Source organism: Polypterus senegalus, chromosome 2 (assembly GCF_016835505.1).
Source record: "Polypterus senegalus isolate Bchr_013 chromosome 2, ASM1683550v1, whole genome shotgun sequence".
Classification (NCBI taxonomy): domain Eukaryota; kingdom Metazoa; phylum Chordata; class Cladistia; order Polypteriformes; family Polypteridae; genus Polypterus; species Polypterus senegalus.
In genome coordinates this window covers 305,493,926-305,507,613 of record NC_053155.1, presented here as the reverse complement: position 1 = coordinate 305,507,613, position 13,688 = coordinate 305,493,926, and positions in this window count along the sequence as shown.

Here is a 13,688-nt window from a genome sequence, read left to right as displayed (position 1 = left end):
AAATGTCTAGCAAGCAGAGATGCAGTATGCACAGTTAATCAGCAGCTCTAGTCAGGGTATGCTAAATTGAAGTTGTGGGTCTTCAGCAGAGATTTTAAAGCTGAGACTGAAGGGGCACCTCTTGTAGTAGCACACGGACCATTCCACAGTTTTGGGGCCCTCCCCCTGTTATTTTAATAATCCATGGAATCATAAACAGGCTGGGATCTTGAGATTTTAATGTGTGCAGAGCCTTGGTCATTTAAAACTTTATAAGTTAAAAGCAGAATTTTGAAATTAACTCCAAACTTAACAGGGAGCCAGTGTAAGGACTTGAGAGCTGGAGTTGTGTGTTCATATTTTCTTGTTCTTTTAATAATTCTGGCAGCAGCATTTTGAATTAACTGAAAACTGCACAAAGAACAATTTGAACAGCTAGTGAATAATGCATTACAATAGTCAGTCCTACTAAAATAAATTAATCAATTAATTTCTCAGTATCTTGCATATTTAGAAAATACCTTAATCTTTTTTTAAGATGGAAAAAGCATGGATAGTTTTGTAATGTGTGTTTAAAATGACATGCTAGTGTCAGAGATAACACATAAATTGCGTGCTGATTCAGTAAAACAAATGGTGACTCCAACTGAGTTAAAAAGTGGCAGATTGATGTTAGGGTCAGCATTGTGCCCTCTAACAACATTTATGTTTATTTTTGTATTCAGAGACAGATTGTTCTCATTCATCCACTCCTTTAACTCACTGACACAATTAATTAAGGACAGCATCAGAGAAATGTCATTTTGTCTAACAGAAAGGTATAAATATGTGTCATCTGCATATGACTGAAAATTAATGTTATGTTTTCTGATAGTTCCCAATGGAAGCGTGTGAAGTGACAACTGTAAAGGTCGCAGTACTGAACCCTGCGGGACACCATATTTAACTTCTGAGTATAATGATGGAGTCCTGTCAGTACATTTCTATGCATACTAGAATCAATTTGATAAATAAGACCTAAACCAGGCAAGAACAGTGTCCATGAGTCTAATATCATTTTCCAGACTCTTTAATGAAATATAAAAGTCATTGTTGTCAAACGCTGTGCTTTAGTCTAAAAACACAATTACTAAGGAATTTCCTTCATCAGAGAATGTCATTTACAGTACATGTTAAAGAGACCAGTCTCCCCATGGGCCACCACCTCCAGCCATGTCCCCCTTGGCTGTACTCCCTGCATTTCCATCACAAGTGCACCACCTCACCCACATAATTGCTCCACGTGCCCAAACCACCTTATGTAGAAAACATAACAAGTTGATGAAGTTTACAGGTGATGCCAAGCTACGTAGTTTGGCAGATAATCTTGAATCTGTTGAATCATTACAGAGGGACTAGGCCTGGGAGGATTTATGGCTGATGAAATTTAATGTAAGTAAATGTAAAGTATTACATGTAGGAAGTGAAAATGTTACATCCATCCATCCATTATCCAACCCGCTATATCCTAACTACAGGGTCACAGGGGTCTGCTGGAGCCAATCCCAGTCAACAAAAGGTGCAATGCAGGAAAAAACCCTGGGCAGGGTGCCAGCCCACCGCAGGGTGCGTTCACACACACACCAAGCACACACTAGGGACAATTTAGGATCAGCAATGTACCTAACCTGCATGTCTTCGGACTGTGGGAGGAAACCCACACAGACACGGGGAGAACATGCAAACTCCATGCAGGGAGTACCCGGGAAGTGAACCCAAGTCTCCTTACTGCGCGGCAGCAGCTCTACCCACTGCTCCACCATGCCACCCGAAAATGTTACATTTGAATACAAAATGGAAGGTCTGAACATTGAGCTTACAGCTTAAGAGAAGGATATAGGAGTTGTAGTGGACTTGACACTATCAACTGACAGATGGTGTTCAGATACCATTAAGAAGGCTAATAGAATGTCAGGTTATATAGCGCCATGACGTGTGGAGTACAATACAATACAACTTATTTTTGTATAGTGTTCGTTACTGAGTTCAGGTGCAGAGCACTGTGAATAATTCCACAGATTATACTTTGTACTAAATACAGAACAGGTAAAGAAATAAATGAAAATTTGTTAAAACTCACAAAGGACAAGGTAGAACTGATTAAACATAAATGGAAACCAACAATCTCTGTTCTTTCAGTAATTAATGAACTATGGCCAGTTGACAATGGTGGAAATTAAAATTGTAAAAGAGAAAGTCAAAAATAAAGTCACAGTCCTAGAGACCTCGGCCAACTGGCTGTCCACCCTTTCCTGGGTTTTCCATAGTGGATTCTGTGCTGTCCTTACAAGTCAAGGGAGGTGATCCTGAAGCTTTATAACACACTGGTGAGGCCTCATCTGGAGTCCTGTGTGCAGTTTTGGTCTCCAGGCTACAAAAAGGACATAACAGCACTAGAAGAAGTCCAGAGAAGAGCAACTAGGCTGATTCCAGGGCTACAGGAGATGAGTGATGAGGAAAGATTAAAAGAGCTGAGCCTTTACAGTTTAAGCAAAAGAAGATTAAGAGGAGAAATGAGAAGCACTTAGGAGTTGTAGTGGACTCATCACCATTAACTGTTAGACAGTGTTCAGAAGCCATTAAGAGGCCTAATAGAATGTCAGGTTATATAGCGCCTTGACGTGTGCAGTACAAGTCACAGGAGGTTCTGCTCATATAATACACTGGTGAGACCTCATCTGGAGTCCTGTGTGCAGTTTTGGTCTGCAGGCTACAAAAAGGACACAACAGCACTGGAGAAGGTCCAGAGAAGAGCAACTCGGCTGATTCCAGGGGATGAGTTATCAGGAATATTAAAAGAGCTGAGCCTTTAGAATATAAGAAAATGAAGATTAAGAGAAGACGTGACTGAAGTGTTTAAAATTATGAAGGGAATTAGTCCAATGGATCAAGATTTATTTTAAATAAAATGAGTTCAACATGAACTCGGCTGGCACAATTGGAAACTTGTTAAGGGTGAATTTCACACAACCATTAGGAAGTTTTTCTTTACACAGACACATGGAATAAGTGACCAAGTGGTATGGTACAAAGTAGGACTTTAGAGGCCTTCAAAACTCAACTTGATGTTTATGTGGAAGGATTAAGTGGATAGGACTGGCAAGCTTTGTTGGGCTGAATGGCCTGTTCTTGCCTGGACTATTCTAATATTCTAATTTCAATCAATTGCCAGAGGGCCAGCTTAAGTCTGCAAAATGTAAGTGACACCTCTTGTAATCACCTCATTCAATTCCTCTAAAATGATGGAAAAGCAGATTGCTGCTAAGCCAGGCAGAGAGCCAAGTGTTCATTTGAAGCATTTGGGTTTTACTGTGGGGTCCATCAAACAAAGAAGAGCAGTCATTGTAAGGGACCGACTGTGAGTGCCTATGCCTTTTAAAAAATGCATTTGAAATTGTACAATAAAGATTTTTTTTTTTAATGGGCAACAGACCAGTACCTGAATTTATAGCTTCATTAATCATCTTTTCCATGTACAACATATTTTTAAACTCTCAAGCCTGAAAACAATGTAAAGTAGTTTTTTGGCAGTCACATTTAAGTACCAGCCTATAACATTTTTAAGATTTTCTTTTTATTATTATTTATATAATTTTCTTCATCTGAACATATGAGGACTGGACTAATGGAATGGCCGTTTTTTTTTTTTCATATAGATGCTGAATAGCTCACAAGCCTCTTTTCAATGAAATCCCAGCAGAAACACTTTCTCTGAAATCCTAAAAGCAATGGAAATTTGACGTTTTACAACAGATCTGAGAAATTTAAGGGGTGTGCAAACTGCAAAAGTGAATAACAGCTAATCTCTTTGTCACCAGCCTGGAATTCCACAGGGCAATATTAATTTGAGCCGTGCCCTTTGGTAATCATAAATATGGCAAATTGAACAGATTACAAATTTCACGCTTTTATGATTTTTGCAGTTTAGCTATGTTTCAAGTAATTTGATACAAATTTCTCCTGAGATATTGACCCCTTAGAATTAAGCAGTTACCACAACAGTATCAGCTCTCTAATCTTCAGGCGTTTTTTGTATTATTATTTTTCATTTCAGACCTACGATTTATTGGGGGCAGCCATGGTGTGGAGGAAACAGATGTGGAACATTTTGTCTTAGGCTTCTGGAGGCCAAACCTAGGGACTGATGCATAAAAGATATTGTTGCAATTGGGAAATTAAATTTCTCAAATCAATACACTTCAAAGCTTTGGGAATAAGTCAAGAGTGGGATTTTGACCCATTTACTAAGATAAATGTTATTCTGCTCATCTATCGGAGCGAGTTCGTTAGAGCAAAGGATTATATTGTGAGTACAACTTTGAGACGTTAGCTGCTCCACAGTCCTGTGAAACAAACTGAAAAACAACAACATTTATATCTAGAGCGTGGTTTCATACAAATGATGTGGTGCAGGGGTGTCCAATTCTGGTCCTGGCTGCAGATTTTCATTCTAAACCCTTTTCCTAATCAGTGACCAGTTTTCACTGCTAATTAACTCCTTTTCCCTTCATTTTAATAGCTCTGTTTTTAATGATCCAGTCCTCTGAATTGATTTGTTTCTTCATTAAATGGCAGCCAAACAGAAATGAGATGTGAAACGAGCCAGCAGATGATCAGCTAAATTGAAACGTCAAACTCCAGCCAATTTCACTCCAACCAGTTTCTTAATGAGAAGCCAATTCTTGCTGTTAATTAAAGCCGTTATTGAATATCGTGACTTGTTGCTGCTCTCATTCTGCCACAGCGGACTGTTGATTTTTTGTTTTATCTAAGACCACTGTCAAGATGTTTTGGTGACCTGAGCAGACCAACATGACAGAGACCTTCACCTTTCTTTATTTACAGGTTAGCTGGTCATGTGGTGGCTTGTTTTGTGTCTCGTTATTGTTTGGATGCTCATTATTTAAAAAGAAACAACTAAGAGGTCTAAGTCACGTCAATTAAAACTAAGGCAAAACAAGTTAATCGTCAGCAAAAACGGCTCATTAATTAAGAAGATGGTTAGAATGAAAACTTGCAGCCAATGCGGCCCACCAGGACTGGAGTCTGACACCCCTGATATAGTGCTTTACAAGATGAAGATAGAAAAAACAAAAAAATAAAAATAAAAACTAAGTAACAAAGAATAAAGTAAGGTCCGATGGCCTGGGAGGACAGAAAAAACAAACAGAAAAAAACTCCAAAGGGTTGGAGAAATAAAAACAAAATCTGCAGGGGTTCCAAGGCCATGAGACCACCAGCCCCTACTGGGCATTCTACCTAACATCAATGATCTCAATTAGTCCAGGGCCATCTTAATGCATGGGCACACTGGGCAGTTTCCCAGGGGCCCCACAAGCATAGAAGCCCATGTACGTTGTGATTTGCTGAGTGGTTGTGTCGGTAGGGGCTCCAGTGCACTGCTTTGCCGGGGGGCCTATAATGCTTTTAAGACGGCCCTGAATGTCCTCATGGTTTTCAGGCTTCATGTCGAAGAATTAGACTGTGATGATCATGTGGACATCTGGCCTTCAATCCATCAACATAGGGACAGCATGGTGCCCTGATCAGGTGGTGATGGTGCTGGTCACCACCACTGAAACTGGAAAAAGATCAGCAGAGAAAGTAGGGGTTAGTATTGATTGAGGAGACACCAAGAATAATAATGAGAATTCAATGCATATACAGAATATCAGAGTTACACTAAAATGAAGCTATGAGAAAACCATGTTAAAGTAATGGGGTTTTTAGCAGTATTTTAAAGTGCTCCACCATATTAGCCTGCCAAATTTCTATCGGTAAGCTATTTCAGATTTTAGGTGCGTAACAGCAGAAGACCACCTCACCACTTCTTTCTGAACATTTAAAACTGCTATGAGAATGAAAGTCGTCGAGCACAGAACATTTGTGATATGGACGTGCAACAATAAAAATGCATTGTCAAGGTGTACGTGAGAGTAGCTCAAGGGGTCAATGATATGGGCACAGTGCTGAGCTCTTCTGCAAGATAAGGAGGTCATCTATCAATTATATAGTGCCTTTCCTTCCTATCTATCTATCTATCTATCTATCTATCTATCTATCTATCTATCTATCTATCTATCTATCTATCTATCTATCTATCTATCTATCTATCTATCTATCTATTATATATTCATTCTATTTATCTAATCTATCTATCTATCTATCTATCTATCATATAGTGCCTTTCCTTCCTATCTATCTATCTATCTATCTATCTATCTATCTATCTATCTATCTATCTATCTATCTATCTATCTATCTATCTATCTATCTATCTATCTATCTATCTATCTATCTATCTATCTATCTATCTATCTATTGTATAGTCATTCTATCTATCTATCTATTGTATAGTCATTCTATCTATCTATCTATTATATAGTCATTCTATCTATCTATCTATCTATCTATCTATTGTATAGTCATTCTATCTATCTATCTATTATATAGTCATTCTATCTATCTATCTATCTATCTATCTATCTATCTATCTATCTATCTATCTATCATATAGTGTTGTTCCTTCCTATTCTTTGGCTCTTTTGACATTGAACAGAAAAGCCAAATCAATTCCAGTGTGATTCAATGTTGTATAATAATAAAATGTGAAAACATCCAAGAGGGCGAATACTTGTGATAGGCACTGTGAGTGTTGTGACTTTTACTTGTGGCACAGCTGGCAACTTTGTGTTTATGGAATTGTGACCAAGACATTTTTTCAAGGCTTTCCAATGTTTCCATGCATTCTGTGTTTATTGAAGGGAGGTCGCTTTCTATGAATACAGAATGATAATGCCATGTTAGCCTGGAAGCCTTGATACAGTATTTTACAATAATAGAACAGAGCTATTTAACGAGATTGTCCTCCACACAATGCAATTAAAAAAAAATCAAATTGGAAAAATGTTCAGGAATAACATGGAGGTCAAACTTTCAAAATAAAATTAAGAGTCCATCCGAGAACACAATTTAATCAACGCATAAACATTACATCTTAAGAGAATGTTGCTGCAGTTGCCATTACTTATTACATCTGGAAAAGAAGCCCACCTCTTCCTAGATGCTGTTCATCGACGATAGCTCTGCCCTTTTAACATCATTGTGCCCCCCAGCCTGGTACTAAATCTCAGAGACTTTAATCTGAGGAGCTCCATCTGTGGTTCTGGGTTGAACTTCCTGACAAACAGGGAGCATTGATTTATTATCTATGTGTATTTTGTTGTCCTCTTATGTCCCCTGTACTCTGTGGGTGGTACCCCAAGCAGTAGGCCCACCGCGATATCACCACATCTGAGATCTCCCTCTGGCTGTTTCAGACTCAGAGAAGAGGATCTCAAGCGGTGATGTGTTAGAAGTCTCTTGTGTGAGTATTGCGTTATATTCGTATTTATTGTTTGTTCTGATTATTTCTGCTCTGTTTCTGGATTTTACTTACAGATTATGTTTATTTGAGACTTGTTTGCTTTAGTTGGCCTTATCTTTAGTTTGGCAGATAATCTTAAATCCGATGAATCATTACAGAGGGACTAGGACAGCATACTGGATATCCTCTTTTACTATTTTGAGCATTTTGTTAGTTTATTTTTCTCTTTTTCTGCAAATATTTAATTCATAATGATTCTTTCTTTCGGTTTTTCTTGCCCAACCCGATTTTTTTCACAGTTTCTGTTTTGTAAGTTTCATCTCATCTAAAGATATTTTGTGACATTTAAGGCATTTTGATCTTAAAAACCACTTTTCCCTTTTTTTTTCTTTTTTTTGGGGGGGCCTGCTTAGGCTGAAGCCCGCAGCTAGTAGTTAGGGGATGGGTAGTTTGGGGTGAGGCAGGCCATTGAAGATCACAGTCTGGTTTTGTGGAGGTTTTTGGTGGCCTCAGCCCCATTTTCGTTAAGGTTCTGACTACTTAGTTACTTGATTGTCATTCTCCTGGTTTTGACCTTAACTACTTTATTTTATCATGACCATCTCCTGATTCAAGGTCTCTCTCCGTACTGTTGCTGCCTTGTGCAGTCAGGACAGCATCTGGATGCCAGGTGTAAAAAAATGGTAGCAATTGAGAGATGAGTGGAACACCTTAAATAAACATGGCAGCAAAAAAGAGGAGCATCTTCCTCCCGCAAGAGGTGGACTTTCATTTATCTTTTTGATTTCTTTACTACAAAGTAATATATAAACTGTAACAGTGTACATCTGTTAAGAGGCAATGTTGTTTTTTGACCAAATTTTCCAGTGTATGCACTAACAAGTGGGCAAAACAGTAGGTGAGATCAACCAGTATGAGTAAGGTGTCTCACTCTTTCAACAAAGGTATGATTTTAAAAAACGTTTGGTCTTGTAGTCTGTGCCACGAGTAAGCAGAAGACCTTTAAAGAATCAAGTACTAAGATATTGTGATAACTCAATATAGTGACTGTTGAACAAACAGGTACCACTAGCTGAGGCAAGGTAAACTCCAACATGTGGTGAGAGGTAGAGCGACTCGAGCAGAGGCTGGTGTGTGAGTGAGGAGGGCCTCATTCCCTTCCCCTCATCCCCCAGTGTCTCTCTCAGATTCGCACAAATAAATTGGTACTGCAAGCGAACTATGATATTTTGAACAATGTTAAAAGTCACAAAATCTACCAGATTGTTTAGGCAAATTATAGAAAAAAACCTGATCTAAATCCGTTAACTAGTTCTCTCGCTAGCTAAGTGGAGGTAAGGACGCCCCGAAGCTGGTGCGTGAGTGAGAATTGCCTTTCCCATCTCCCATCGGCCCGCTGCGTGTTTCTTGGATTTGCACAAATAAATCAGCACCACATACAAACTATGATACCTAGCGTGATGAGAAAAGTCACAAAATCTACCAGAATGTTCAGGCAAATTATAGGAAAAAACCCGATCTAAACCCATTAAGTAGTTCAAAACGGACAGACATAGAGACAGACAGACTGTAGCGGGGCCACATGGGGGTTTCTTTGTATGTAAGTCCTGTTGAGTGATTGTTAAATGTGAACAACATCTCTGGTTGCACCGATTCCTGTTAGTAAGTTGGGGTCGGTGTCTTTAAAAAGGTGTGCACTGACGTGAAGGGGCTTGTGGGATTTGTAGTTTGTGGTTTGTATGCACTGTACCAATAAAACCGGAAGAGAAGGATGTGGCGGATTGTGCCATTTCCCAATCAACATTATCCACAGCGGCTCTTAAACCTTTCAGTTCAGAGAAGAATGGTGCTCGGCCACCGGATTTAAGGACGGCGGTGGGTTCTTTTCCCTCCCAATCCAGTACTTTGATGCTCTTAGAGAAGAGGTGCACCTGTTCTTCTGGACACCGGTGGTAGGACAGTATTTCACTATCTAGGTTCTGCAATTTATTGAATAGGAGCATTGCGCACTTCTTTCCATCATTTAATCATAGTTTCCATTTCCAGAATACAATACAATTTATTGTTGTACGGCCCAAAATCACACAAGAAGTGCAGCAATGGACTTTAACAGGCCCTGACTCTTGACAGCCCCCCAGCCTTGACTGTCTATGAAGAATCACTTCCATCACTTACAGTAAGGACTTTTTTCAGGACTATAAATATCGTCGTGTTGGTGTTTGTTCGTGGGGTTTGTTTAGTACTTTTGGTGTTTGTAAGTAGTTATTCTAGCAAATAAGGAACATTTTACATATTGCTGTGTTTAATCTTTATAGGTGTTGTTAATATTCGGGTGGCAGGGTGGAAGCACGGTAGAGCTTAGGTGTTGATCTGATTCTAACCATCCCTCATTTTATTTATTTTATTTTATTTTATTGATTTGATTAAATTCAAATAACATTCTATACAAATAGCTCAAATTTTACAAAAATAGGTTCAAAACAAATCAACCCCCACCCCTGAGAAAGAGAGCTAGGCCTGCAGAGTAAAACTTAAAGTTAGTAAAAAGAAGTAAATAGATAAATGAATAAGTGAATTAAGGTAAATGGAGTAAAAGAGGGGAGAGAACCTGCTTCCTCAATTTAAATGCTTATTCTAAAATGTTATTGATTTGATCCTGCCAGGTTTTGAAAAAGTTTTGTACAAACCCCTCTAAATGAGAATTAGATTTTTTTCCAGTTTCAAATGGTATATAACATCAGTTACCCTCTGACTTAATAGAGGAGAGTTAGGATTCTTCCAGTTGTGCAAGATAAGTCTACGTGCCAGTAGTGTAGTTTGTTTGTCCTTCTCCGCTTTAAGCCCATCTGGAAGTACCCCGAACACAGCTGTTAGTGGATTAGGAGGGATTGTGACATCAAGGCATGTAAAGATTTTGGTCCAGAATGATGTTAATCATAACGTGTCCCAGTGAGGCTGGAACTTAATTGCAATGTTCGCAGGTTAGATCTTGCCCTGGAAACATTTTGCATAATTTTAAACTAGAGAGGTGTGCTTGAATATATAATTTTGAGCTGAATAATTCGATGCTTTGCGCATATGGAACTCGAGTGATTTCTGTGCATTGCTACCTTCCACTCCTTTTCTGAGATGGTGAGTGAGAAATCCTTTCCCCTCTGAACTCTGGGATCTTTGAAAGGAAGGGGCTGTAAAATGGTTTTATATATTGCGGAGATGCTGTCCGAGTCCTCGAGACTGATCAATATTTCTTCTGGCATAGAGATAGGTGGGTAAAAGCGTACTGGCTTCCTTGCTATGTAAATGTGGTGGCAACCTCCACACTCACTAGAAGCGGGGTTGTGCGCTATAAGACAAAAGATGGATTTTATATATATATATATATATATATATATATATATACTCAGCAAAAAAAGAAACGTCCTCTGACTTTCAACTGTTTTTACTTTCAGTAAACTTAATGTGTAAATATTTGTATGAACAATAAAAGAGTCAACACCATAAGACATAAACTAAAAATGGTTCACAATGTGTCCCTGAATGAAGGGAGGCTCAAAATCAAAAGTACCAGTCAGTATGTGGTGTGGCCACCAGCTGCTTGAAGTACTGCAGTGCATCTCCTCCTCATGGACTGGACCAGATTTGTCAGTTCTTGCTGTGAGATGTTACCCCACTCTTCCACCAAGGCACCTGCAAGTTCCTGGACATTTCCTAGCCCTCACCCCGCGATCCAACAGGTTCCAGACGTGCTCAATTCCTTCGACGATAAACACAAATCCTTCCATCACCCCTGGTGAGACAAAACCGTGACTCATCAGTGAAGAGCACTTTTTGCCACTCCTGTCTGGTCCAGTGAAGGTGGGTTTGTGCCCATAGGCGGCGTTGTTGCTGGTGGTGTCTGGTAAGGACCTGCCTTACAACAGGCCTACAAGCCCTCAGTCCAGCCTCTCTCAGCCTATTGCCGACAGTCTGAGCACTGATGGAGGGATTGTGTGTTCCTGGTGTGACTCGGGTAGTTGTTGTGGCCATCCTGTACCTGTCACGCAGGTGTGATATTCGGATGTACCGATCCTGTGCAGGTGTTGTTACACGTGGTCTTCCACTGCGAGGATGATCAGCTGTCCTTCCTGTCTCTCTGTAGCGCTGTCAGGCGTCTCACAGTGCGGACATGGCAATTTATTGCCCTAGCCACATCGGCAGCCCTCATGCCTCCCTGCAGCATGCCTAATGCACGTTCACGCAGATGAGCAGGGACCCTGGGCATCTTTCTTTGGGTGTTTTTCACAGTCGGTAGACAAGTCTCTTTAGTGTCCTGCGTTTTTAGAACTGTGACCTTAAATGCCTACTTTCTGTAAGCTGTTAAGGTCTTAACGACCATTCCACAGGTGCATGTTAATTAATTGATTATGGTTAATTGAACATGCGTGGAAAACATTGTTTAAACCCTTTACAATGAAGATCTGTAAAGTTATTTGGATTTTTAAAACATTATTGTTGAAATACACAGTCCTGAAAAAGGGACGTTTTGTTTTTTTGCTGAGTATATATATATATAGACTAGCTGTGCCCACATAGTAATGAAACTGGACAAACTTTAAAAATCAATAGACGTTGGCACTATATCTGATTGTGTTCAGCTCTGACGGGAAATCATTCACCGTGTGGGGAGAAAAGCACATGGCCGTGATATCTCTGGCAATCAGCAGCTACTGTCTAAAACACACATAGCTCTGATCTCTCTCTCACAAACGTCAAACGTAACTCCTTAACAAACTGTAGATGATAATGTCAGTTGAACAAACAGGTATTTCTAGCTAAGCAGAGGCAAAGTGCTCTCCAACACGTGGCAAGACAAAGACCAACTCGAACAGAGGCTGGCGAGTGAATGAGGAAGACCCCCTGCTTTCGGTCCACAGCCACCCCTTTGGATTTGCATAAATACATCGGCACCGCAAGCAAACTATGGTACTTAGTGCAATGAGAGAAGTCGCAAAATCAACCGGAAAGTTCAAGCAAACTACAGAAAACAACCAGATCTAAATCCGCTAAGTAATTATCTCGTGAAAAGTGGACAGACATACAGACAGAACGCACTTGGACCACGGAATTTTTAAACCCGTTTCTTAGCGAGCACCTATGGGCCAAGGGTAACCTACATAACTTAACCTAAGTCCCATGTACTCATGGCTCGGGTGATTCCATGATGAGTGAGTCAGCGGTATTTGGCTTTTATATATATAGATATATAGATATAGTTACAAAAACAGACTTGATATCTCTTTTTGTTTAATCGTAAACCCCACAACAAGATCATAATGTTTTCCTTGACCATGTAGCGACATTGACCTTGGCTTTTATACTTTTCACATTAATAGCTTCATACAGTGTGCTGAAAATATCTTTATTTATTTCCAACAAATAAATACAAAATACTGTATGTCTTACTGCTTTGCAATAAAAATCTGATCTAATATATGTTTTTCAAAGTTTGTTTGATTTTGTTTGACACTTTTCTAATATGTCAGCCCTTAGATATTAGATTTCTCAGGGTTACCCAGGTAACTCAGTCAAGTAAGATAAGAGAGCCAAAGCCTTGACAAATTCTACCAACTTATGTGAGATTGCATTGAGTAATAGAACTAAATTTATCTTCTTTTAAATGTGTCTTTAAAGGCAAGACTACTTTTGATTAAATGGAGAGCTTTTGGCTTTGTTTTTGTTTTGTGTGTTTCCTATTATTTGATATTTGTGGCTTTCTGTCCTCAAGATTTCATTACTAATATTGAGTTGCAAGTTTTTATGGCTTTCGTTTTGGCTCATGGGTGTTCACGTTAAGTTATTTGGTGACTCCAAAGTGGCCTGCTATGTGTGTGTGTGACTGGTGGAGGATTACCTTGGGCCAGGTATTAGTTCAGGCTTCACACTCATTGATGGTGACACATCCTTTCCTTCCTCAGTGATCTTGAATTAGATTAAGTAGGACATTATGGGACCAATGGGTGGTCTGAAACTTCAAAGATCACCATATGAGAAGGATCACAGAGTCACAGTGGGCTTATCGCTTTCAACTGCCAGACAGGTTTCAGAAGCCAATAAGAAGGCTAATGGAATGTCAGGTTATATAGCGCCTTGATGTGTGGAGTACAAGTCACAGGAGGTTCTGCTGAAGCTTCATAACACACTGGTGACCTCATCTGGAATACTGTGTGTAGTATTGGTCTCCAGGATACAAAAAGGACATAGCAGTGCTGCAAAACTTCAGAGAAGAACAACTAAGCTGGTTTGAGGATTACAGGTGTAAAATACG